General features: G+C 49.8%; 2 long non-coding RNA genes across 2 annotated transcripts; both read left to right on the forward strand.

Annotated features, from left to right (window-relative positions):
• The first annotated feature begins 15,376 nt into the window (after positions 1 to 15,376).
• Positions 15,377 to 16,542, forward strand: LOC143442582 (uncharacterized). Its single transcript, XR_013110841.1, has 3 exons — positions 15,377 to 15,834; positions 15,928 to 16,039; positions 16,209 to 16,542. It is a non-coding gene; the product is annotated as an uncharacterized LOC143442582 (long non-coding RNA).
• A 771-nt stretch (positions 16,543 to 17,313) lies between these two features.
• Positions 17,314 to 18,915, forward strand: LOC117710985 (uncharacterized). Its single transcript, XR_004607096.2, has 2 exons — positions 17,314 to 18,385; positions 18,677 to 18,915. It is a non-coding gene; the product is annotated as an uncharacterized LOC117710985 (long non-coding RNA).
• The last annotated feature ends 5,581 nt before the right edge of the window (positions 18,916 to 24,496 follow it).

The following is a 24,496-nucleotide window of genomic DNA, read 5'->3' on the forward strand; positions in this document are numbered from 1 at the left end:
AACTATATAGGTGCTGGGAATTGAACCCAGTACCCCTATAAGAGCAGCAAGTGGTTTTAACTGCTGAGCCATCTCTCCAGCCTGGCTAAAGATAACTTAGGATTCCCCTGCCTCCATCTCCCAAGTGCTGGGATGGCAGGCATGCACCACCACGCCCGGCTGCTGCTGAAGAACACACTTAGGTGTCTCCTTGTGCCTTCCGGTATCATTCTTGGCACACCCTCATTTCCCTTTTCCTGTGCCCCGGCCAAACACTGAGTGTCCAGGTTTCCATATACCCAAGTCCTTAGGCACCTAGGTACTCAGGGATCCAGGCATTAACCTGAGACAGTCAGCCCTGCTGACAGGACAAGGGCTGGGCCACAGGTCCACAGGCACCAGGGTTCTAGGGATCAAACCTAGTATGTCAGGTTTTGTGGGGAAGAAATCTCACCCAAAGCAAACACTTTTACCTGGTGAGCCCTCTGTCCAGACTCCCCTTTAACCTTTCTTTCTTCCTTTTTTTTCTTCCTTTATTCCCCTGTCTGTCTGTCTGTCTGTCTGTCTATCCAGCCCCTCTAACCCCCAGTGCTAAGGATGGAATGGAATCCAGGGTATGACTTCATTCATAGTAAGTAAGCTTCCTTCCTACCCCTGAGCTACATCCCAGATCTACACTTTTTTTTGTTGTTGTTGTTTTATTTTGTGTTTATCAAAAATTTGATAGGGGATTGGAGAGATGGCTCAGCAGTTAAGAGCACTGGCTGTTCTTCCAGAGGTCCCGAGTTCAGTTCCCAGCAACCACATGGCGGCTCACAATCTGATGCCCTCTTCTGGTGTCCACACATACATGCAGACGAAGCGCATGTATACATAAAATATGTAAATAAACCTTTTTTTAAAAAAATCGAAGGACATAAAAGATTCTGAAGGACAAGAACCATCCAGGTGTGCATGGCTCCCCGGAAACGCCTGTCAGTTCCGGGTCAGCAGCACAGGCACCACACTTGGCTTTGCCAGTTTGCCATGCACACAACCGCATGCCTCAGTATTTTGGAGATCTTTCCCCCCTGGCTTCCTGTGTTCTGTGTTCCACATGACTCCCCCGTGGTCCATCTTCTATGTTGCCTCCTTCAATCCCCCTCACTGAAGGCTCTGTGCTGGATTCCGAGTCAGCTGTGGTGAACCGGTCCCTGCGTGCCTTCCTTCATAACTTCTTGTCCGATGGGCTGAGACTGGCAGTATAAGCCCCAATAGTGGAGCTGCTGGGTGGGGACACACTCCCTCCGGCATGAATGTTACTGGACAGAGGCCCTGAGAAGTCGTGCCAGCTTGTCTCATACCTACATGGGAGGACTGGGAATGGGGCTTACCAGGAAGTGTAGGCTTCTCACTGGTCATGCTCCCAGAATAGCAGTCTCCTGGCTTGGCTTTTGCAGGCAGAAGCCCACACCCAGTCTTGCCCACCGAGAAGCAAAAGAGCAGGGTGCCTAAACTTTAGGAATACATGCTATGGTGGTGGGAAGGCTTTGTGTGCTCTCTGAGTTTGTTGATGGACATGCAATTAACCCGCCTGTGGTTCCATGGGCAACTGAACTGGAACGAGAAGTTAGTGTAGAAACTGGGGCCTTTCAAGTTATGACAAATTCATCAAACACATGAACCCCTGAGCAGGGAGAATGGTGTGGCCTCCGTCAGAGAGCCGAGTCTGCTTCAGCTCAAGGGACACAGCCCTTTCTAGCCTTTCTCTGAGACCAGGGTCCAAACAGACCCATTCATTCTCTGTAGAGGCAGTTCGGGTTTAGTGCAGACTCTGGCAGGTAGAGGCCAGTATAAGTCTTGTGCAGACCTTGGTGTGTCTTTTAGAGTGTCTGTGTCTTCCTGAACGACCTCTGAGATCTGCTCAATATTGTTTGATATTCTTCTTGGACTCCAGATGCAAGAATAGGTTTGAAGCTACTAAAAGCCCCATCAGGATCCTGGCTAGTTCCTGACAAGAGAGTAAATTCGGGAGCCCCTAAGCTCTCTAGGAGTGGCAATACGTAGACACTCCTGCTTGCATGGGAAAAATGGGCCTGAACTGGTTTTGAGGACGCATGCTTGCTGGGCTGAGGTTCTCTTAAGCTCTGTGGGATGGAAGGTTTTATGATCGTCTGAGAGCCAGGCATTGTGATAGCAGGAGAATCTCAAGTTTGGGTCCAGCCTGGGCTACACAATAAGGCAGTATCTCGAAGTAAGTAAATAGTAAAATGGGCTGATACCTGATAAAGTTAGAACCACAGCCTTCCAATAGGAGGATACATACAGAAGATTGATTGAGGTAGGGCCTCTGCTCAGACCCTCCTCTTGTGGATAGGAATCTGAGCCTACCTCCTCTTGCTTGAACCACTGACATTTCCTGGTCTAGCACAGTTTTGGAGGGAGGCTTCCACTGACCCCTGAGGGATCTACATGAGGAAGGTTGTTCTAACTCCAGTGCTCTTCAGCCAAATGAAGCTGTCCCTCCATAGCCAGACAGCTCTCCAAAAGGACTGGAGAAGAAATGTGACACACAGAAGCAAGTTGCTGTCATGGAGAAGCAGAGGAGTCCCTAAAGAGGGCTCCTGCCTCTAGCTGGAGTCGGCCAGAGTCTTACCCTCTGAAAAGCTCCTGCCTACAGCTGCTCCCATTGCTCTTTAGGTAATGGCCTCAGTGTTGAGATTGAACCTGGATCCAAGCCCAGATGTCCTGAGAGACAGTTGCAGGCCCTGGGGTTCATCATGGGCATGGGGCCTGAATACTGACTACTTTAGATTGTGTTTCCCCAGGCTGCGTAGTAAGTTCTAGAACAACAAACAAGTTTGGTGAGACACACACACACACACACACACTCAGAGAGACAGAGAGACACACAGAGAGAAAGATAGGCAGAGAGAGAGAGAGAGAGAGAGAGAGAGAGAGAGAGAGAGAGAAACAGACAGAGATTGATTTTGAGATACCTGTGTCTTTGGGAGCAGGGTCCTTGGCTATAACCAAGGTTAAGGTAGAACTGTCGACCATTGAGCTAAGCAACAGGATTGATGTCAGAACCATGGTCAGATTCAGTGACAGATCTCCATAAGGTGAGAATAATTTACATGGAGACATAAGTGGCCTCAGGAAAGCTGCACACCTGCACACCAAGGGCACCGAGGATCATCACTAGCACCCTTGAAGCTGGACGGAGCACAGGATAAGTCCTCTCTCCGCTCGTCCCTACGAAGCCTTTCATGTATATACGGCAGGCATTCTCAACTTTCCAGCTTCAAGACCTCGGTGAAAATAAATGTTTGTTGTTTAACCCCCGGTTTGTGGTCATTTGGGGCCCAAGAAGGTAACATCATGCCTCCTTCTCCTCGATCCTCTTTCATGAAACCCATGAACCAGGGAGTGGGTGCTTGCTGACATGAGGAAACAGGAGGCCACGGGGACTTACACGAACTGTGCCCAGTGCCCCTTAGAGAGGGAGTGTGGATCCTGAAAGGGGGACAGTGTGGGGCTGCAGCTGTGGCACTGGCGTGAACTCGGGTTTCTTATTATAGACAGGTCTAGAAATAGACATGGGAGAGTGTATGTCTAGGTCTGGCCCAGAGGCAGCAAAGTCCTAGCAAGCAGTGAGAGGACCCAGCTGGGAAACCGCCTTCTCAGTCCTGAGCTAACTGGAGTCGGGGGCTCTGGGAGGAGCCAAGGGCAGGATGGCTGGACACAGAGCATGCAGGATGAGCTTAAATGTTCCCTGTGTCAGAAAGCCAGGAAGTGCTCAAGGGACAATGGAGGGAGCCACAGGGAAAGGGCAGGAACTGGCCGGAAGGGCTTCCCTTCGGCCAGACCCAGGACAATCTGAACAACACAATATAGTAATGGATTGCTATCTTTATTTACTATGTAAATAATTCATGTTAAAAATAAATGATTGAATACGTGAATGGGGGGAGAAAGCTGACTCCCAAATGCAGAAGGAATAATGGGACCAGAGAGCTTCCATTTGGCAACTAGCGTATTAATAATTGATTCAGGGAATCAACAGCGGATGCTCCAACTCCTGGTGAAAGGTCGGAGGAAGCAGGCTATTTACTTAGCCTTGACTATCTGCTCTCAAAGCACTTGCTAATTATTACTTAGTAATTAGTAAGTTCAAAATACTAATTAATTAACTGCACCATGGAGGAACCTGGCAGACATCACCTTCAGCCAAGTGGCAAATATTACCATCACCAGAGAGGGACGAGCAGACACCCCGGGCCTGCTGACACGCTGTGGCACAGGCATGCAACATCACTTCCGAGAGAGGAGTGGGACCTGATGCAACAGAGACAGACAGTCTGAACTCGGGTATCTTACATCACCGGCCTGTACTCTTCAGAAAGGAAACACAGAAGAATTCAAAAGTCAATCCACTAACCTGGGCATGGCGGCACATGCCTGTAATTCCAGAACTCAGAAATTAAGACCAGGAGGGTCCAAGTGTAGTCTCAGTTACATAATGAGGTTGAGGCTGGCCTGGCTACATGGGACCCATCTTTAAAAAGGGAAGGTGGTTGTCCTGGGTTGCAGGGTTAAGGGACATGCTTTACCACTGAGCTACAGACTCAGCCCAAGGCTAATTCAGATTGTTTTAAGTGAGATGTTAAGAAGTGACCTAAGACACCTTGGTTACCTGGTCAAATGACAGCCACCTCCAGAGTTCCAGCTGCAGGCCTTCTCGATCTTACAGAAGAGAATGATAACCCTGGAGGCCTTGTGGACTTCTGTGAGGCCTGGAGTGAGCTTCTGGCTTCTGGCCTTCGTGTATACATCGGTTAGATATTCTTTGCACGTCTTCCTCTGTGAATTCCAAGCAGTTGATTCAACTCTCAGACCAAACCGTGGAACAAAATCTTCACAGGACCGTGTCTTTCAGGAAGATTTTTTTCTAAGATGAAGGACATCACATGACAACAGTCTTGTATGTCTATGTTCTTATTTGTTTGTTTGCTTTGGTTTTACTTACTTATTTATTTATTTTGGTTTTTCTTTTGAGACAGGGTCTCTCTGTGTAACCATGACTGTCTTAGAACTCACTCTGTAGATCAGATTGGCTTACAATTCAGAGATCCGTCTGCCTCTGCCTCCTGAGTTCTAGGATTAAAGGCATGTGCCACCACCACCTGGAGAGGCTGTGTTCTTGACCCACAAGAGCGTTAGTGGGTGACTGGTGAAGCAGGAGCAGGGGCAGGGGCAGGGGCAGGGGCAGGGGCAGGGGCAGGGGCAGGGGCAGGGGCAGGGGCAGGGGCAGGGGCAGGGGCAGGGGCAGGGGCAGGGGCAGGGGCAGGGCCTGATGGTTCTCAGCTGCATCAGCGTCCTGGTCTGGGTAGCTATGCTGCCTCAGTGTGGAGCTGGCCAGGAGACGGCGGGCATCTGTGTGCAGCGGACTCCCAAACTGTTCAAAAATAGAATAAGAAGTGTGGAAAGCGGTTGACACTTTAGGAACCAGGGCGAATAGAACGTGGGTGGGTTTTTTTGCACTAGTCTAACAACTTTTCTATAAATTGGAAATTATTCAGAAGTAAAAGTTAAAAAAAAAACAAAAACCAAAAAAGAAAAAAGAAAAAAACAAACCAAGTGGAATCTTGGAATCTGGGGCATAGGCCTGTAATCCCAATCACTCCATGAGGCCGAGGCAGGAGCATTACCAGCGTCAGGCTATGTTGACTTCTTAGTGAGACTCTGTCTCAAGACAAAAAGTGAAAACAGGCCTGGAGTTGTGATGGTTAGAGCCATCACTGTTACAGCTTCTAGAATCACCAGGAAGCAAGTCCCCAGGCTCACCCCTGGGTGACATCTTGACGGTTAACAAGAGGAAGCAGACATCATTCCCTGGGCTTGGGCACTGGGTTGCGTATAAATGAGGTAAGCCAGGCACTTGGGAAGCAGGTACAGTCAGACTCCCCCCCTACACACATACACACACACACACACACACACACACACACACACACACACACACGGCCTTTCCCACCATGGTGGACTGCACTCTTGAACTGTGAGTCAAAATTAATAACTCTTTTCCCTTAAGTTTCTCTATCAGACATTTTGTCCCAACACTGAACAAACAAGAAGACCACTGGGGATGAGAGTCAGTGGTGAAATGCTTGGGGAACTTCTCATTCACTACCCAGAGCCATCTACCCATTAATCCATCTATCTACCCATCTATCTGTCCATCTATCAATCCATCTATCTATCTATCTATCTATCTATCTATCATCTACCCATCTACCTACCTATCATCTACCTATCTACCTATTTACCTTCCTACCTATCTATCTACCTATCTAACATCTATCTACCTATCATCTACCGTCTATTTATCTATCTACCTTCTATCTACCCATTAACCTACCTATTATCTATCTACCTACTATCCGCTTATCATTTATCTATCTACTAGTAGATAGCTTTCTACTATCTACCTATGTATCATTTATCTATTTATCTACCATCTACCTCTATATCATTTACCTGTCTATCTATCTATCTATCTATCTATCCTTAGAGAACAGAGCTGGGAAGATGGCTCAGCAGTTAAGAGCACCTTTTACTCTTCATGAATATGAGGATTCAGTTCTCAACACCATGTCTGGTGGCTCACCTAACTACAACTCCAGGGGAATTTCTCCTCTTCTAGCATCTGTGGGCACTGTACACCTGCAGCATACAATTAGACATATATAGATACACATAAATAAGATAAAAATAAATCTTAAAAAATTCAGCTTTTCAAGGTCAGAGAAACTCTGTCTTGAAAAACCAAAACTAAACAACAACAACAACAAAAAAAAACTCAATTTAAAAAAAAAGTAGAAAATGGGCAAAAAAGATGTGAGTGGCGATTCCCTTAGAGGTGACACAGATGGTGGATGAGCACATGTAGAGACTTCGGGTCTTTCTCTGTCAGGGAAATGCAAATTAAAACCACCAGAAGATATCAACACATCCCCATCAGAATGGCTAAAATAAGAAATGGTCACAAAAGCATATGGTGGTGAGAATGTGGAGAAGCAGTCATTCCTTGCTATGAGAGCATAGAATGACACAGCTCTGGAAAACAGTTTAGCAGTTTCCTAGGAAGCAAACACACAATGAAATAACCACCAACTGCATTCCTGGAAACTTATCCCAGAGACACAAAGATTCATATTCACACACATCCTGGAGGGAAATGTACACAGCAGGCAATGGAGAGATGGCTCCGTGGCCAGAGCCCTCAATGCTCTTCCAGAGGACAGAGTCCCAACACCCACACCAGGCAGCTGACAACGCCCTTAACTCCCTGGACCACGTATACTACATTGTATTCATTCATACACAACAATTTTGCCATTTTGTTTTGTTTTGTGATTTTTGAGAAACAGTATCTCTGTTATGTAGCCCTGGCTTTCCTGGAACTCTGTATGTAGATCAGGCTAGCTCGAAGAGCTCAGCCAGACTCTTCCTCCTGAGTGCTGGGATTAAAGGCACACACCACCACCAGGTAATGCAGAACATTTTGGAAACAGTAAATCTTTCTTTCCCAGGAGTGGCAACAGACACCTTTAGTTCCAGCACCCAGGAAGCTGAAGTAGGTGGATCTCTGTTAGTTTGAGGCTGTCCTGCTGAGGCACTGGATAGCTAGACAAACCAGGCTACAGTTTTGGAGATCCCGGTCTCCAAAAAAAAAAAAAAATTAAATATAAAGAAATAAATCTTTAAAAAAGAAAATCGACATATCCGTTTTGCACCTTTAGCTACTTTTCTGTTGCTGTGAAAAAGCAAAGCAAACACACATACGTGATCGAGGCAGGCACCTTACAGAAGGAAGGGTTTATCTGGTCCTGCAGTTCCACAAGGGATGAGTCTATCCCCACTGACAATGCCCTGTGAGCATGGATCTTTATGTCTCTGGGATAAATTCTTAAATTCTCAGGAATGAAACTGTGTGTTACTTCATAGCTGTGCTTGTTTCCATGGAAACTGCCAAACTGCTTTCCAGAGTTGTATCATTTTATGCTGTTAATCCCAGCACTCTGGAGGCAGAGGCAGGAGGATCTTTGTGAGTTTGAGGCCAGCCTGGTCTATACAGCAAGTTCCAAGCCTGCCATGGCTACAGGGAGAAAGCCCAACTTAAGGAGAGGCTTCGATGCTGTATAAAGCTGTCTATGTAACATCCTTGAAATGACAGGTGACAGATGAGTAGAGAGGATCATGGTGGCTGGGGTTAACAAAGGGAGATGGAGCTTGTGGCTCCAGAGAGCAGTGAAGGCGGTCCTCATATGCTGAAACTGTGTGAGTTATGGCTATACTCACAGTAATGGTATGCTGGAGGGCAAACCACGTCAAGGCCATCCAGATCTCTTAGTGTTGTTTCTGATAAGAACACGTGAATCTACAATTATTCCAAATAGCTTACTTTAAAAAAAAAAATCCCGGCAAGTGTGTGTATGCATGCACATACACCAGATATACATCGCATATGTGTGATTTTATTTAACTGCTAAATACACATTGTTATATTTATTACACACATTGCACACACTTTAAAATTATAAGTGATTAAAAAAAAATACCAGCTCCTGGGGTCCCCCCACCCCCAGAGTGCCTCTCAATTGGAACATTGGTGGCCAGGATTCAAAGTCAGCCCATGTCCAGGCTGATTCATGGCTGCACAGCAGTCTGAGATCAGGAAAACCTCAGGTGTGTAAAACACACCAACATGTCCTCAGATCTTGACCCCTACCAGACCATGGGCCAGGAGAGACACGGGGCCAAAATAGGGCCTCTAAGCTCCAAACCTCCTAGCCAAGAATCTGAATGTTAAACCCATCTGGAGGTAGATCCTACAGGTTCTGTGGGACCAAGGCAGAGGATGGGAGCCTGGAGCACACTTCCCGCCAGCAGCAGTTTGAAAACAAACTCCCAGCTCTTCATGTTTGGTGCTCCCACCCCAGCCTCTTACACAGTACGTCCGTCCCTTCCTCGTGAATTGAGCTGGTCTTGGTGGCCAGCTTTGGCCCAGCTGCTGGACTAAGAAAGTCCTGAGTCAGAATGCAGGGAAGACATCCTGCTCTGAGGAAGTCTGTGCCTAGGACCCCACTGACAGCTAGCACCAAAGGAAGAGGTTTCCAGATGGCTCCAGCCCTGAGTCACCTGCAGTGGGGGAGTCTTTCCAACAGACAGAGTGTGAATTGGGCCAAGCTCAGAAGGCCCTATTCAATCTCTCAAGCCACACACTGTGAGCTTGGGATTGGCTGTTAACTCAACATTCTGTTACCTACTACAGAATACGTGAACCACCACGGAAGCAGCCCAAACAGGATGCCCCAGCCTCCTGACCTCCGAGAGCCTGTCTGTTTCCTGTTCTTTGTGACACCTGCATGTGTTGCTTTTCCTCTAATCTACAAGCCAGCCCAGATCCTTCCCTGTTAACCCTAGCAATGCTGACCCTTGGGCTGACCACAGCCACTGTGGAGATCCAAGGGGAAGTGACCGAAGGACAGGGCAGGAGGGAGAAAGGCTCTGGTTGGGAGCTGCAAGATCTCTGCATGTGTGTGTGGTTAGAAATCAAACCCAAAAGAGCAACCATCCAGAAATAGTATTCGGAGATGGAGCAGGATAATGCAGACAACCATTTCAGAGGCTGCACAGATGAAGCCATCACTAAGAACACACACACACACACACACACACACACACACACACACACACACAGAGAGAGAGAGAGAGAGAGAGAGAGAGAGAGAGAGTAGCTGTTGAACATGAACCCCAAATGCACATTGTGCATTTAATTCCCAAAGTCACTTGAAGATATTTTGGACGTCATAGTTCATTAAGGTTAGGTAAGATCATGAAGGTGGCGTCTCCACAGTGGCACAAGGAGTCTAGATATACCCAAGATGGCATTCCTGTTCTATCTTGCCACGAGATACTTTTGCCTTGCAGGGATGCCAGACTGTGTTCTCAGACTCCCCAGCTCCTGCACCAGGTGCTAAGTACACATTATAAACTTCTCAACCTGACGTGTTTTGTTACATCGACAGAAATCAGACTGGTGGCTGATGGGGACAATAATGGCGAAGAAAATGTGTAGAAACTGACAAGGGGCTGAGAAGCCATAGGTCGATTTTGGGGACTTTTGTCAGAGCACATAGGGGTTGAGGCAGAAGTCATCCCATGGGGCGGGACTCAGGTACAACTCAGTAAGGCGGGGCTTACCTAGCATGCTCGAAGCTGCATCCCTGGCACACACGTGGGTGGCACAGAGCAGCTCTGGTGGCCCTGCGTGGCCGCACACACACGCCCACCCAAGCTGCTGCTTCCTTGTCCCTGTCAAGATAAGTGCCGGAATTGAAAGCCAGCATTTAGCATTTTTATAGCAGTCTGACAGACGTGCTATGCTTGTTGGACCTAATAATAAAAAATTAGGGCCTGCATTTTGGATGTCTTTGGGGATTTTTTCCCCCTTTTTTCTAGTAATACTTTTTTATTTTATTTTACAATAGTATTTGTCTGCGATGGATTGGGAATAAAAACAAAACAAAACAGAAGCTGAACATAGACTGTTCTTTCTAGATGCAAGAGAAAGAGAGAGAGAGAGAGAGAGAGAGAGAGAGAGAGAGAGAGAGAGAGAGAGAGAGCTGGAAGGCTAGGGTGATAACCTGGGGTGTTTGGTGTGGAGGGAGGTTCCGGTTTGCTCTTGCTTATGGGGGATAGTATTTATCTATTACCTGAGATACTTAAACATGTTTATAAGATGAGAGAAAAAAGGTTGAGAAAGAAATGACAGGCAGCAGAGAAAACAACCACCACCACTACCACAACAACCACCACTACAACCACCATCACAACAACAACCACCACAACAACCATCACTACAACCACCACTACAACTACTACAACCATAACAACTGCCACCACTACAACCACCACTACAACTATCACAACAACCACCACTACAACCACCACTACAACCACAACAACCACCACCACAACTACCACTACAACCACAACCACAACAACCACCACTACAACCACAACAACAACCACCACTACAGCCACCACTACAAACACCACTACAACAACAACCACCACTACAACCACAACAACCACCACTACAGCCACCACTACAACAACAACAACCACCACAACAACCACCACTACAACCACAACAACCACCACTACAGCCACCACTACAACCACCACTACAAAAACCACCACCACTACCACCACCACAAACAATCACCACAACAACCACCACCACCACATCAACAGCCACTACAACCATCACCATAAGAACCACAAAAACCACCACCACCACCACCACCACAACAACAGCAACAACAACAAAAACCTGACAAAATAAAGTCATCTCCTAAGCTGGGGGTGGGGGTGGGGCAGAAAAACAAAGCAAAAAACAAGAGGCGGTTTTTAAAAAGAAAGAAGCCAACAGATGTGTACCCTTGTGCACGTTCATGCCTGCACACACGGTCGCTGTGCACACCCTCACACCCACTCAGTGTATACTAGGATCGGCAAAAACGAGCCCAAAACTACAGGGCAGACTAACAGAGTTTTGGGGAGTTTGGTTGTTGTTTTTTTCAGTTCTGGGAATTGAACCCAGGGCCCTGTACATGCGAGGCAAGTACTCTGCCAGTGAGCTACAGCTCTAGCCTCAGACTTATGATTTTTGTTTTTGTTGTTGTTTTCTCCGCGCGTGCGCGCGCACACACACACACACACACACACTGGTCTCTCAGTCTTCTGAAACAGGGTCTCTATTGCATAGCTGTCCTGGAACTTGTAGACACCAAGTTGACCTCTAGCACAGAGACCCACCAGCCTCTGCCTCTCAAGTGCTGGGATTAAGGGTTTGCGTCACCTTATTTGTTTTGAGGAACCTGAAAGTCAGCTTGCTGTTCACCAGGCTGGGGCAGGAATCCTTATCTCCCCAGCACTGAGGGCACAGTGCACACCCCTCTATCCCAGGGCTGAAGTCACTGGCATCCTCCTCCCATGCCACCAAGAGCATTTTCCAATATAGTCCCTGATGAAGCAGACTCAGCTCTGGTATCCCTCCTTGCCTACCTCTTGAAGTTTATTGTTTATTTATTTAGCTGGAGTACGACATCTAGCAATTATTTCAGAGAGTATTTGTTGGAAATAAATTCTCTTGGTACAACCAAAACTGGTGTTTGTTTCCCGCCCGCCACTGAATGCCTGTCAGACCAGGCATGGAACCTGAGGGTCAGCTGATTGTCCCCCTGGACGGTGACGGCGTCCTCGCTGTCTGTGAATCTCAAGTTTCCAACATTAGATATCAGCTCCTTGCTTTTTTCTGGAGGTAGTGTGTTTTCCCACTGGGAAACTGCATCTCTCTTCCCTGTGTTCTGAAATGTTTTCATAGGGTCTTCCTTAGCCCTGGACAGTTTTATTATTTCTGTAACTATTCCGTCTCCTTCTTTCTGTTCCCTGGAATCTCATTTAAATGGCCCATTTCCCATGTTGCTTAGCTTTAACGTCACACTTTTGGGGGGGAGTGTCTTTCACCATGTGTTCTAGAAAATTCCTCTGCTTGACTCCCCTGTCCCCTCGTTGATGACCCATGGCCCAGTTCATTCTCTTCTTTGGCTTGCTAAGAGCATCATTTATTTCAATGGGGAAATATTTTTTTTTCTCAAGACATCTAGCTGACTTTTGGAAACCATCTTTTTAAGTTTATTTTTATTTTTTCATGTAAACGTAATTTTGGTTTTTCCTGAATATATAAATAATGTATTCTTGTAAATTTCTGAATAATACATAAAATTGCAAAGAAGAAAGCAAAATACCACCAGAATATTCTATTCCCCCAGATTATTTTATGATTTTATCTTTTTTCAGATTCTTTTTGAGTCTGGAACAGGGTCTCACATATGCTGAACACGCTATCATGGAGATTCATCCAAACCCCACAGCTTGATTTCTGTTCAGTTTCATATAGTCTCACCACATAGCCCAGGTTTGCCCAGCATTCTCTGAGTAGTCCAGGCTGACCTTGAACTTAGGATCCTATGGCCTCAGCCTCTTGGGTGCCACTTTGCCTGGCTGCATTCCCGTTACAATTTTTCTCTCTGAAAATGTTACCAGTGCTGTTTTACAATATCCTAGGTGCTTTGAAAACTCACTCTTTCAAACTAAACCACTATATCCAGTGGGCGCTGGTTGTCTGCCCATCACATTAGCAAGTTTGTTCTTCCTGGACTCCCCAGAGCAAGTAGTTTGACTTTGAGACTGGCATTACACCCAGCCAAGGAGTCTCAGAGCTGATGGCTGCCCTGCCATCATCCATGTGACACCTGGGAGTGGCTGTCTGCACTCTAGCGTGGGAAGGGGATACCAGAGAGGCTGTGTGTGCCTGAAACAGATACACCTTGTATCTGCCACATTGTGTCTGATTTTACAAGGAAACCAGAAAATGTAGCCCAGCTGGAGTCTCCATGAGAAGAACAGCCAATGGAAAGGTAGACACTTAGTGCTCTCTCTTCCGGCCTCCAGGTACCTATGAGTGCCCACATCCTCAAACACATTTAAGAAAGAAAGAAAGAAAGAAAGAAAGAAAGAAAGAAAGAAAGAAAGGAAGGAAGGAAGGAAGGAAGGAAGGAAGGAAGGAAAGAAAGAAAGAAAGAAAGAAAGAAAGAAAGAAAGGCTATTTGTCTCCAGGGGCAGGATTCTGCCTGAAGCTCAAGTATACAGTGTCTCCAACTGGCTGGTGACACATTCCGTTAGCTGATACCCTCTATCCCTGTAGTCTGATTGGTACTCTGTTACAGGCCTAAGTCCTGTGTGTGTGTGTGTGTGTGTGTGTGTGTGTACCTGCATGAACTTGTACATACACAAGTGTCATGGCATTCATGTGGAGGTCAAAGGACAGTTTGTGGGATTCAGTTCTCTCCTCTGTGTGGGTCCCAGGTCCAAACCCAGGCCATCAAGCTTACCAATAGGCACTTTTACCTGTGGAGCCATCTTGCCCAACCAAGCCTCCGTCCTTTTACTGGACCAAGTTGTCTTTGTCATTGCCCTCAGAACAATAACGACTACTTTTTCTATATGTTTGGAGGTTTAAACAGTAGCCCTTCCAACCTGTGACTCCACAGTTCTAAGCTGCCTTTGGTTACACCTGGCCTTGCTTTCTGCAGGGGGCAGGTGACAGGCTAACAGCATGGCCCTCTCCTACCTTCTCAGTCCACCCCCGCCCCTGTTTTCTGCAGGGTAACAAGGAAAAATGTGGCTATTTCTAGATCCTCAGTTTCCCTGCCATCCACAAGCCAACCTCTAAGTTGAAACCACACACCCTATGGTTTCTTCTGCCCAGTGTCCCCTTCTGTATTAGTCAAGACAGCCATCCCAGTCAGCTGTCACAACAATGCTGTTTAGAAAGCATCAGAAAATGGCTTACAGTGGCAAACTCATCCTCAAAGGCCCGAGGGGCTGAGGGGTTCTGGGATGCTCTCTCCTCCTGAGACCAGGTCTACCCCATTTATTCCTCCATCAGACTATCTCCTCATCCTGGCTCCCTGGCACTCAGTAGAACAAGGCTGACCTTGCTAGCACATTTCAAATTGTATCCACTTCGAATCTGGTAACAGTCCCATGTGCCATAGGGAACCATATTACCAAACCCATAGCTGGGAGGAGCGACAGGACTCTTTACCCTTGTAGTAAAGAAGTGGACATGAAATCAAGAACTAGGCTCAGATATTTAAGCTAAGATAAATTTAAGCTAAATTAACTAAGTTTAATTGCCTGAACATCCAGGCTCTGGGGATAGACAGACACCACAAGCAAAACCCAAGATTCCTCATGAGAAGTATGGCCAGGGTCCGTCACCTTCTGCAGAGGTCAGAAGAGGATACCAGATTCTCCTGGGACTGGAGTTGCAGGCAGTTGTGAATCACAGTGTAGTTACTGAGACTCAAACCCAGGTCCTCTGCAAGTGCAAACAAGTGCTCCTCATCACTGAGCCGGCCAACTCTGCAGCCAGGATCAGTGGGTCTAACTGGTGCTGCTCTGTAAGGTTCCGTGTTCCGTGACAAGCAGTCAGTCTCTATGCACTGGGCCTTGTGTGCTGCTGAGAGCATCAGTAGGGGCTCTGAGGAGAGCTCTTTCTCCACAAGTTACTCTCCAGTGGTGTCTGCTTAGTTTCAGTCCACTGCTGCTGAGCACAGGCCGGGAAGAGAGTGTCTCCACAGACCTCCCACCCATCACCCTGACAGCTATCCCAGAATTCCACAGTTTCTTCTGAGAAGCACTCCTTGGTGCCCTCCTACTGGCCAGTTTTCCTTCCCTGCTCCAAGGCTCCCTCTTGCAAGAGCAGTGCCCCCACCTGTCTCCCAGGCACTGTTCTTGTTTTCTGGTTGTTATGGATTTTAAAAACTTTTCTATCATTTCTAGGGTTTGAGGGTGTGAATCGAGGCTATTGGGGATTATCTTGATCAATATCTTGATCCAATCCCTCTTGGTCTCAAAACCCAGTTTGTATCCACCCTGGGGTGCTTAATCTCTGGGAGCTGAAGAACTTCAAGGCCATATTGACCACATCTGTGGTTTGCAACCATAGCTGGAGAAGTCCTAGATCCTGAGTGTAACGGCCTGCCTTTCAGTTAGCTACAGGAACTCTCAGGATCCCTGGACTTCTGAAAAGAGGAATTTCAAAACAGAGCCATAAAGGTAGCTGAGTGCTGCCTTCAGCAACAAGGAATTAGATGTTGGCTTCTGTGACAACTGTGTGGGAGATGCTGGGATTGATAGCTCTCAGGTGGAGCCCTGCAAATCCAGGGATGTAAGGTACCTCATTTCCCTCCAGGCCTCATTTTACCATTGGTGGCACCAGATTACAGCCCCTACACCAGGTGAGTATTTCCTTTTCTTCTTGTTTAGTGAGTTCACTTGGAGCCAAGATGCAGAAAAGGAGAAAAGCTTGGGAAACACCTCCAGCTCTGAGACCGGACACGCAGTGAACTCAGGAGGAGACATCTGTCTGCTCCTGTAGGTATGCATGGCTTGGCTCTGTTTGTTTTTCTGCACTAGCTGCGCTACAGGCTTGGTGCACACCTGAGATGTATCCTTCCCTGTCTGTCTGGGGCAAGCCAGCAACAGAACTCTGGCCGTGGTCCACTTTGGTCTGAATTTTTTTCATCACTCGATATTTCTCCGTGCAGAAGGCAGATGAGTCGCTGCGCACTAAGGTGAGCCAGGGCAGTGACTCCTAATCCTGTAGTCCTCCCTGAAAGGGACTAAGCACCTCTACCCTTGAACTCAGAGATGCCCTTAAGTCAGACAGCACAGTATTACCGTTCGATCTCAGAGCACCTTCCTGACTTCCGGGGATGCTGCACACCCTGAACTTCAAAGTGCAAGGGAGTGCGTGTCCAGGGTGCAAGAGGCTGGGCTGTTCTAAATCAAGTCTCCTGGGGCTTCCGGACTGACTTCGTCTAAGCCACCTTCCCGCTCCTCAGAGCCCCATAGTGATTCCCTTACACTTCCTTCCGGATATGGGGGCATCTTTCCAGATAGTGGAAAGGGATCCAAAATTTGGAATTCCACGGCAGAGCCAGCTCGAAGCTGCGGACACTCAGAGCCGGGATCCTGAAGCTTAGGAGTTTGCATACAGTATTTTCTTCTGGGTAGAGCCTGCCTCCTCTTCGGCCACACCTCTTGGATCATCTATTGGCCAGCCTGAGCACCGCCCACGCGATGCCATTGGTTTGCACCAGCTGCCCAGACAAAGGGAGCGGCCGCTGCGGGAGGCGATGGGGCGGGGCTAGGCGGGAGTGCTGAGACGGGCGGGGATACTGCCCTCGTGGAGGCGGGGCGGGGGCTTCCACGTGGGTGGGGCTGGGCGCCCTCCCCACCCCCACGAGGGCCGCGACCATGGGGCGCTGGTAGCTCTCCCGCCCCTCCTCCCTGCACCCCTCCCGCCCTGGGGCTCCTTCCTGGATTGCGGCTGCAACCTTCTCCTACCGGAGGGCTCGGAGTTCGTCCCCTTTTCGCTGTTGGGAACCTGGACACGCCGGAGCCTGGATGCAGGAAGACGCGCGGGAGCATGGAGCTGGTGCGCGAGCCGCAGCCCAGCGTCCAGTCTGCACCACTATCTGCTGATCCCAAGGACTACGGGAACCCTGCGCGCCGATGGTGGCCTGGGAGTTGGCGCGGGCCTTGGCGCTAGAAAACGGATCCCACTCCCAGAAAGGCGGGCCGGGTATCCCGCTCCTGCCTCCTGGAGAATTAGTTCGGCGGAGTGCGTGGCCAGGGAGGGAGGAAGGGAGGGAGGGAGGGAGGGACAGGCCATGGGGCTACCAGCCGGGTAGGGAGTAGCTTCTGGGGGATTCCCTTGCCTACCGAGGGCCGGCGAGGCTACTCTCAGAGCGCCACCAGGTACGTGCGTTTTCCTTGTTTCCCGCGCGCCCAGAGCGCACTCTGGGGAGGGAATGAATAAAAACCCAGCTGGTGTGTAGGAGATTTTCGCAGCAAACGTGTCTTTCTGAGGGGTCCTGGGACGGCATCTGAACTCGGGGTAGCCCCTGCGCTGTGTTCTGGAATCCCTACTGGGCTCTCCACCATCCGCAGGACGGGGCTTGGAGCCAGTCCCTGTGGAAATGCTCGTCGCTTTCTTCCGTGGCCCAGGAAATTCACCCAGGACGCCGTGGGTACCACAGCAGGATGGTTCTGTTTCATAATGGTTCATACAGCTATCCACCAACCCGGAAACCTAGAATTCTCGTTTTCTGAGCCGGGATGTTTACTTTAGGGAAACCCGGGCTTGGCTCTTGCTGCGCGCCGGGTGTCCAGGAACGAATCCCTCCGGGATCCGAGAACTCCAGATTTGCGGGGTTAGGAGACACCCTCAGCGGACTGAGTTGTGGTTTTTTTGGTTGGTGGTGTTTTGTTATTTTTCAGCATCAGAAGAGCCTGGTAGCTGAACTGGAGCGGGCCCCGTCCCCTCCCCCATACCCACTTCAAACAAAAGAGCTCCTCCGAGAATATTTTTTAGGGGGAGAGAGCTTCTGAATGTGGACCCACAGCTCTCCCCGCCCCCCGTTTTTAGGAAGGACGAGGGTTTTATATGTGTGTTTAAAACAAAGGGGAAGCCTGGCGCGAGTTGCCGGGAAAGGGGCGTTTTTATTTTGAAGTTCTTGAAGAATTCACTTTCTTTTCTCCCAAGTTAGCCGAAGCTGAGCCAGAAGTGTCCCCACCGGTTTACCCGACTGTGGGATTTTACACGGTGTCGGCTAACGGTGGCGTTGTGAGAAGGCCATTTCAGAAGAGGAAATGGGCTTCTGGCTGGTTGGGTGGAATGAAAAGTACTTCCAGCTTCTGCGGAAAATTTCAAAGTAAGGTGGGTTGTTTTCTTTTGTCCTGTCCTTCCCACCTCTTAAATTAGAACAAAAGGCCCCCCAAGCGTGCAGCACCGGGTGGACGTTTGGAAGCTGAGAGTGGAATGAATCTCGTTTAAAAACCTTGGGACCCCACGCACACCGAGTGTCTATTTTTGTTTGGGTGAGGAAGAATGTGACTTCCCTACTCAGAGTCGGGTTGAGCACGGATCCCGCCATGGAGAGAAGGGTCCCGGCGGGGGAAGGCCCCTCTTTCTGGGACAAAGTGATCCCTAATTGTGGCCACCCTCTAGAGTCCCGGATGTACTCGATGCGCGCGTCTGTCTGTCCGCGCGGCGCTTGGTGGGTAGTCCCGCTTCCACCAAAACTCTGCGTTCCGTCTCTCTCAAAATAAAACTCAACAAGTCATAAAGCTTCCAACGCCGGTGGAGAAGGCGCCTCGGATTTATGGCCCCCGAATTCCCCACTCTCTAATTATCCTTGTTTTTACTTGACTTATGGGTAGTGACCAATAAAATCATTTTCCATTTTAGATTTTTTTTTCTCTCGCTAACATGAGAAATTCAAGTTGCGCCTTTCACTCCCCTGCTTGGACAGACCTTTTTCCTGAACGGAGATGGGGTGGGAATAAAGAATCCTGCCTCCATCTTTCGCCTCTACCAAGGGCTGACCTGTCCCCCCCCCCCCAATTCCCCGATTAAATGCATTTAGGAGAGAGCTTCCCCCACCCCTTCTTCCACCACTCTAGGGCCTTTCTGCGGATCTTTCAGTAGGAAACCCCGCTGGGTTCAGGCTCTGAACAGCACCTGAGAACTGCAATGCCCACCCAGGTCCTGCTGAGGGTCTCCTGTGGCTTCAGCTCCTGTCGAGTCACCTCTGTCAGCCTCCCGGAACACTCACAGGAGCACGAGCCTTTGGGCGTTCTGGGGGCTCCAATTTTATGTGGGGATCCCCCAACCGCCAATGCCTGCCTCCCCATCCCCCACCCTCATCCCTTTGTTCCCCTCTCCGGACACAGAGTTGAAGGCAGGAAAAAAAAATAATTAGATGGAAATCAAAGATTAGACGGGGTGCGCTGGCCGCCTGGGCGAAACCGGCCCAACACTCCGCCGGCGCCTCATAAATCTTTTTCGCAGGCCTGACAAAAGCCACGTCCTCCAGTTCCCTGGGAATCTAGAAACTTATCGATCTCCTCGACGTCCCCCAGACACCCCCTCTTTGAGATCGAGGACGGAGAGTCCTTGGTGACCCCCCACTTATGTCCAGCCCAGGACGTCCCAGCCCAATCCCGGAGTTAATTAATTTTCAGAAATGGAAGAAGATGTCAGAGGGAGAGAGGCCGACCTGGGCCCAACCCCCTCCCAGGAAGGGCAGCAAATACCCCCAACCCGTTTGTAAAACCAAGAAATGTTAGGGTGCTACGTTTCCCTTGCTCCAGCTGCCTGGAAGGATGCATTCTGAGAAGGGTGAAGGGCAGCTTAACCCCTCGTTGGCGACTCCTTTGTCTGGTCCAGCCGTTTCTGGAACCAGCGGGGCGCCCGGGACTGGGGAGCAGAAGCGAGGATCCGAGGCGCCGGTCTCGCAGGTGTGCGCGGGCTGCTGTTGTGGGACCGAGCCACGGGTGTGTGCGATCCACCCGGGATTGCACCCGAGAGCCCTCCGCCGGAACAGGAGAGAACTTACGGAGTCGTGCATTTAGAGTTTTTAAAATTTTGAATTAATTGGGGGAGTAATGTGCTCCCCGACGCGAATGGAGGTGTCTTAAAAATTATATCCCATTGTTGAGCCAGTTGTTTCCGACCTTAGGTATTAAAAAAATGTTGCCACATTTAATTTTGGTTGCCATGAGATAGAGAGGGGAGCCCAACATTTTGAAGTAATTTGATAAGCCTTCAAGTAGCAAATCCAAAAGGGAGGCTGGCGGCCCAGGTATAGTTTCTTTATAACCCGAATTTACAATGAAAGCATTCTCCTTTATGGATATAATAGATTAGATTTCACAACTTAATTCTCTGCAATGGCTCCGTTTAAGGGAGCTCCGGCTGATTTTATTACGCCGAGCCAAATTGGATGCTTGTGGTCTTAACGAAAAGTGATTGTGACATAAAATATATAATTTTAAAGTAAAAAACCAACGGGTTCGACCCCTCCCCCCCTCCGCGTTCCCCCTAACCCCTGCTCTTTATTCCCCATTTTGGGAAATAGGGGAATCATGGGTGTTGGTTGGTTTCTGCCTGGAAGATAGGCGACCCCGGCGGTGGCTGGGCGGCCTGGAGGGCCAGGCCAGACCCTCTCATCTGGTAGTCGAGAATAAATACGAATACTCCCAACACAGGCCAGGAACTCTCTGGGTACTTCTGCCCGTGCTAGTGACTTCAAGGCATCCCCAGGCTGGCGCGGAGCGCCAAGGAAGCGTGCTCTGAGCCGCACGGCGCGCTCTGTCTCAGGGAGTCTTCTCTCCAGTCTGCGTGGAGTGAAGCGTCTGTCCTCTACTCCCAAGGCCACCACCAAGGCTATGTAGGCGGCGGTGCCCAGAGCCGGCCCGGACGGCTCCATGTGCCCCACCCGTGCTCTACTCGGCAAGTGTGGTCGGTGGGGACCGGGCAGCTGCGCGAGGAGCTCTCCAGCCCAGCCATCCTGCCCCTGAGCGATGGGAGCCAGCCCTACAAGCCGAGGCCGACAAGGACAAGGGTCTTTGGGCTCCATCCGACCTGGCCCGCCAGCGCCTGAGGCCCACTCTGCCGTCACTTCTGATTAAGGTCGGGCTGTGTTCTCTTGACAGCGCCCCTCATTTCAGAATGCTTTGTTGGAGACTGATTTAGCCCCCCAGAAGCTCGGGGCAGCCGGCAGCCCGAGTGAGGTCCGCTTATGGCCCCAGGCGACTGCGTGCCGGGCCCCAGACTCCCTGCTGAGACGTCTAGAGCTAGGACTGGTTTGCTGGACTCTCGGTGGATGCAGAGACAGCCTGGGTGCCCCCGGGTTCCCACAGGCATCGACCCCCGCGCTCCAAGGACGCGTGCGTGCTGGTGCGTGGCCCGCAGGCTGCGGGGGCGCACCTTAAATTAAATCTTTGCAGCGCCTGACCTTGTTTTTTCCTGGGGCGATAACGGCAGCAGCTGTTTTTTCCAGAATTCCTGCAGCTGGGGGAGGAGCGTTATTATTATTATTTGGGGTTGTCACTGCCTCCTGGAAACCTTCCATGGTTTCGGAAAGTGCAACAATAGCCCAGCGGATTTCTAGAGGAAGCCCCCTCCCCTGCTTACTCCAGGGACCACAATATCCTGACTGAAGTTGGAGTCACCCCTATCCGGATCTGTCTGCTCCTTGGCCTTCGGACCCCAGTCAGGGTCCTAAGTCCACCTTGCCCCAATCTGCCTGCTGGCCTCTGGCCACGCTCGAGCAGAGCTCTCAATGGAGAAAACGGGTTAAAGTTAGGTGTGCCTCCCGCATCCGCGGGGACATCCTAACCCATGCCTGCTCCACGTGGTCTCTGCTCCAGCCCTCCTTTAAGATATCTCTTTCCAGCCTAAGGGAGGTGCCTGGAACTGGGAAGAGCTGGCCCTGTGTGTTTCAGGGGTCAGGGTTAGCCCTGAAGCAGTTAAAGATTAAGAGGCCTGGGGGGAGGGGAAGAGGGCCTTCCAGGGACTCTGGCTCAGTTTTTGTCCTTCTTAGGGCCCCTCCCTGAGAAGCTTGGCCTCTGCCTACGATTCACCAATGTCACTGCCCCTGTCCTCATTTGGACCGTTGAGCGGTGGGTCCAAGAGAACAGTTGCTGGGCCCTTGTCTGTTGAGGGACACTGACAACCCTGGTTACTAACCACAGTCAGAATACCCAGCCTCTGGCTCAATGTAGCCCTGGAAACACCAGCGTGATCATAGTGTGGAAAGAGACCTTGGACCTCCTGGCTACTCCCCGAGTAGGACAAGGAGCCCGGGAAGGTGGCCGGGGCCGGTGAAAGCCTCACTAGCTGGTTGACTGGCCTTCTGGGTAGGGAGTGTGTGAGCCAGGCTGAGGAACCGTCCTCACAGACAAGCCCAGACCTCCATCTCTGGCTCTTCTTCTGCAAAGTCCTGTGTGGTCAGGACGGAGGCTATCCTCCCCTGGTGGCAGAGTCCTTTGTGTCCCAAGTCGCCAGGATTCCTTTGACCTGACCCTCTGTCTGTATGCCTGCAGAATCACCAGCACCAGCAGCAAGCACCTTGTCATGTCCGTGAACTTGTTTACGATTCTGTTACACCAGGTTTGTAATGGGCAGGGAAGTCAACTTTCGCTAGAGACAATGATGAAGCCTTGGACGGGAGCTATACTTTGAAAACCACCCTTGTGTGATAACAAAAAAAAAAAAAAAAGAAAGAAAAAAAAAGAAAGAAAGAAAGAAAAAGATAAAATGCCCTCTATTTGCAATTTAAAGACACAGTTCCATCTTTGAGTGTAGGGAGCCTTTGGAGCTGGGTGGTAGGGACCAGCGGTCAAATGACCAGAGTAACAGGATGGATGTGGATGTTAGAGGCATCCCTTCCCCGAGGCAGCTCAGGAGGAGATTATTATGGACTGCCTCTTTTTTTTTTTTTTAAAAAAAAAAAAAAAAAAAAAAAAGCAAAGAAAGGCCTTTCAGGAGCCTTGTTCTCTGGCTTGCTGTGCAAGCCTGGGGTAGCATTCCTGAGCCAGGCATCCGGAAGACAGCTGGGGAAGGCAGAGCCTAACAGATATTCAGGCCTTGGGTAAGGTGGCTTGCCTTTCTCCACTCCACAGGCTACTGGGCAGGTCCCTCAATTCAGAAGTAGCTGGAGAGCTCCCCCCACCCCTCTCTCCCACCATAAGAGACCTCTCTTGAGTCTGACCAGAATAAGAGGAGGGGATGATAGCAACAGTTCCCTGGCTTGAGATTCCCTTCTTGCCTACATTGGCTTCTTGATTCTTCTAGTCTCCCAGAGAGAAGTCAGTGTCTCCTTCAGGGGCTTTTGTCTGGCCAGGATGCCAAATGTATTTCTTGGGCTTAAGAGCCCATATGGCCTCTGCAGGTGTCTGCTTGGTCTCCTCACTATCCTCACGCATTCTGTCTGGATCACACTACTCCCTGGATCTGTTAAGAAGGAAGGAAAGCCCTCTGACCCCACCACGATCACACACAGACCCAGATGAACCATAACGGTGGCGGCAACATTTAAATTTTAGTCACAAAGCCAAAGCAAACTGTCTCCCTCACCTGCAGCATGTTAGAGAGGTGGGAGCCACCCAGGAGAGCCTAACCCAGCATTGGAGATGCTAGGTGTGCATAGAAGAGCTGAGGAAACTGGAGCTGGGGCTGTAGATGAGAGCTGGCACTTCCTTAGACAGGAGGTGGGGGATGGCCCTGGGTTCTAATCGCAGCACCACAGAGAGAGAAGAGAGACAGAGAGACAGAGAGAGACAAAGAAAGAGAGACTATGAAGGGTGAGACCTGGGAACTATTGGATACACATAGCATCTCAGCCACTGTCGGTTCCAGTATTACAGACCCAGCACCAGATCGATCTTCAGCAATATCTGTAGAGCCGTCTGAGCCAGGGTACCTATTCCTCTGTCTCCCTACCCAGCCCCCTCCCTCCACATCTGCAGAATATCGCAGAGCCCTGAAGGAGCAGGGCTGAGGCAGCCTGATCCTTCTCAGTCTGAGCTGTGAGCAGGAGCAGCCTCCTGGCCGGTGGCCTTGTCCTTGTCTGACCTTCCATGATCCTGAGGATAGGTCCTCCACCTGCTACCCCTCCCCCTGGGGCTGGTCTGGGCCTCTGCCTCCTCTTCCCTTTTTCACTCTGGGAGTCTTGGTGTGCTGAGTTAATTGGCAAACTTTCCCAGAAGTAAACTTGAGGGATGAAAATTAATAATTTTCCTGGTGTTGGACTCATTGCTAATCAGGCCAGCTGGAAGGAGGGGGCCTGCGTGTATGAGAGGACCCTGGAAAAGCCATTAATATGAACGAGATCTCCCAGGGGTGAGGAGCCCCCGGTGCCATTTAGCGATTCTGCGGCTCCAGTGCTAGGCACAGCAATGTCGGGGGCTGGGGTGCTTGGGAAGGAGTCCAGCCATCCCTTCCTCAGGGCCAAGCAGCCTGTTCTCTGGCCCTGTGATCTGG

This window comes from Arvicanthis niloticus, chromosome 6, assembly GCF_011762505.2.
Source record: "Arvicanthis niloticus isolate mArvNil1 chromosome 6, mArvNil1.pat.X, whole genome shotgun sequence".
In the NCBI taxonomy this organism is placed as follows: Eukaryota; Metazoa; Chordata; class Mammalia; order Rodentia; family Muridae; genus Arvicanthis; species Arvicanthis niloticus.